At 43.1% G+C, this 3057-nt stretch overlaps 1 pseudogene; it reads left to right on the top strand.

Moving 5' to 3' along the window:
- The first annotated feature begins 1753 nt into the window (after nt 1-1753).
- LOC121145210 lies at nt 1754-1849 on the top strand (annotated as a pseudogene).
- Nucleotides 1850-3057: the final 1208 nt, after the last annotated feature.

The following is a 3057-nucleotide window of genomic DNA, read 5'->3' as shown; positions in this document are numbered from 1 at the left end:
TGTGACCCAGCTGACTTCTATGAACCTGTTGTTCCTGTTACTGTCTTGCAATAGTAACCCTTCTCACTTTTTTTCCTGAACAGTGCCCATATGCTTGATTCACGCTAACTGTACAGTCTGATCCTCAGCCTGGCTCCCATGGCGATAGTGGTGAATTTCCTCAGTGCACAGGGTTATGCCCTTGGAGAATCAAAGCTGACCAAAAGGAACAATAAGCTTACCAGGAGTTTTCCCTTGAGTGCCCACTAGAATTATATCCTTGCTTAGAATTTCTATCTGATGAGAACGCTTATCTTTGGGAAATATTCGTTCTGCAAATCTATCCACTCAACATCTGCAGGGAATAGAAATTCTTAACCTCCCATACTGCTCTAAAGCTATTGACCTGCGTCAAGATCCAGTGAGAGAAACATGGAAATCTTTAATGTTGTTCCTACCACTGCCTCAGTTTCCTAAATCTTCCAGAAAGAAATGCCTCCTGACATGAATGCTTACGTCATAGCTTGCCACTTTGCCTCCTACACTTTGAAGAGTCACAAGCTTGCACTCTGCCTGCTATACTTTGATGACTCACAAGCTTTTTGTCTATTTCCACTCACTACTCACCTTTTAATTCCCAAAGCTCCTCCAGTGAAATTTATTCCTTTTTGGGTAATTTGCTCTTGCAATGGGGTGTGGTCTGAGCAGTTGCATAGGAATTTTCGCTTTGTGTCAAACTTGTTGCTACCATGTTAAAACCCTCCAAAAACATTCCCTTCCTTACTGACTTAGCTGTTTCTAGGAACTCCTGGCAGACCTAAGTAGAGACCATGGTTGAGGTATTTAAATATTTGTTACAAACGGGCGCATTTAGTAGCCCTCAGGCACTAGCTGTGTTGAGTACACAGCTATTTTGTGTAGGTATGAGTCATTCTCATGTTCCTCCCAGCTGCCTTCTCATCTCTGGATAGATACTATGTCTTATCACAATCTTGTGACTCTCTCAAGAAGCCTATTCTTGGCAATTACTCAAGGTTCCATTATATCATTCTGTGCTCACTCCTCCTGTTGCTCTGCTTCTTCTTAATCTTTAATGATGTGCTTTGTAACTCATTACTCTTTTAAGGCTCCATGTGGTTTTGACCTTTTTAGATTCTTCTCTGTCTTGCAAACTAATTTCTCTCTAAAGCATTTTGCTTAGCATGCTCTCTTCCACATTTCTCCTGATTTTGATGTTTGCAAATTCTGAGCCATAAAAGAATCCTGCATGCTAGGTTGAGTGCATTAACCTATAGAGCAGTGCATTTGAGGATTCTTTTTGTACCCCAATTTCTTAACAGCCCAAGGAGAGTGTTCAAGATAATCAGGATTTCATAACTGCAGGTCATGCCACAGCAGGTGGCACTCACGGCTTAGCTTTTAGAGAAAAGCTTGGAGTTATTGGAACTTTCTTTGTAAACTGCTGCTTTCCACACCCTCATACCATCAGTGGTCCTGCTGCTAAGGAACTTCAGCAGATTTTTCCTAAGCCACCAGATATTAATCTATAAATTCAGCTCCATGGATAAACGTAGGGCTTCGGGGTCCTGGCTAACACTATAGTGGTATTTGTCCTCCATGTGCTGAGGGTAAGTGAGCTGAGAAACACATACTTCCTGTTGACAACTTCGAACAGTCCATTTCTGGTGCTCACCTGTCTTATGATTGACATGGGTGTTGAGACAAGCACAATGGAGGAGAGCGGTGTCTTCCCCCAAATGGAACAGAGATCAGTGTGCGCTTTGGCAGCACAGATACTAAAATACAGAGAAGATTAGCATGGCTCCTGCACAAGGATGACACGCAAATTCATGAACAGAAATCAGCTTTTCTGTGGTGACCCTTTCTGTTCTTCTGTCCAACTGTTCTGCCAAACATCTTTAGCCATTCTTTCAGAAAGGAGTCATGCCTGCTCCATTTACCTTTTGCTAACTTGAGGATTGTAATAGGCTGCTTCAAGACTGGATTACCCTCACTGAGGTTCCCCACGTGGAACATGATGTAAACCTGGAGTTGGTTTTGGATAGATGGAGGCAATAAGGAGGACATGTTTGATTTTGAAGTACTAGCACCTTGTTCATCTGGATGCATTTAAGCTGCTGACAGAGAGGACTGGCTATAAGAGGGTACCTCTTTTAGAATGAGAAAATATTCCTCTTCTTGACTGATCCTTTAAATTACAGAGAAATGTAAGACATGGAAGAGTGGGCAGTATTGTGGCATAGCTGGTTTAACTGCAGGTTGCAATGTTGTCATCCCATTTGGATGTCAATTTATGTCCTGGCTGCTCCATTTTTGTCCTGGCTCCCTGCTAATGACCTGTGGAAACCAAGAGAACACAGCCCAAGTGTTTTGACCCTTGTTCATGAGGCTCACGGCTCATAGATTTGGCCTAGCCCAGTGCAGGCCATGGTGCTCATCTGGGGAGCGAACCAGTTCATAAAAGATCTTCCTGTCTCTCATTTGCTTCTTGTAAAACTGATTTTCAGGGCCCAGCATGGTGGCACAGTGGTTAAGGTCCTCGCCTTGCACGCCCGGGATCCCATATGGGCGCCGGTTCTATCCCAGCAGCCCCACTTCCCTTCCAGCTCCCCGCCTGTGGCCTGGGGAAAGCAGTCCAGGACGGCCCAAAGCTTTGGGACCCTGCACCCGCGTGGGAGACCCAGAAGAGGCTCCTGGCTTCAGACCAGCATAGCATCGGCTATTGTGCTCACTTGGGGAGTGAATCATCGGACAGAAGATCTTCCCCTCTGTCTTTCCTCTCTGTATATCTGACTTTCCAATAAAAAAAATAATAAGATCTTTTAAAAAAACTGATTTTCAAATAAATAATTTGAGAAACTAAGAGGCCAATAAATAACAGGAATGAGAGAAGCTGAACTAGAAGTGGATTGTAACAGACAGTTGTTTTCAATTGAAGTTTTTATTTATTGAGCTAACTGTACATCCTTAGGCAATTATAAAAAAATACTTAGAGATCCCTTGTGTTTTGTCACGTTTCCACTAGTGGAAATATTTCACAAAATTATGTAGTAATAT

Source organism: Ochotona curzoniae, unplaced genomic scaffold (genome assembly GCF_017591425.1).
Source record: "Ochotona curzoniae isolate NIBS_2020 unplaced genomic scaffold, NIBS_Ocur_1.0 scaffold_3208, whole genome shotgun sequence".
NCBI classification, from domain to species: domain Eukaryota; kingdom Metazoa; phylum Chordata; class Mammalia; order Lagomorpha; family Ochotonidae; genus Ochotona; species Ochotona curzoniae.
The sequence above is the reverse complement of the archived record's forward strand: the minus strand, read 5'-3'. Positions and strand labels throughout refer to the sequence as shown.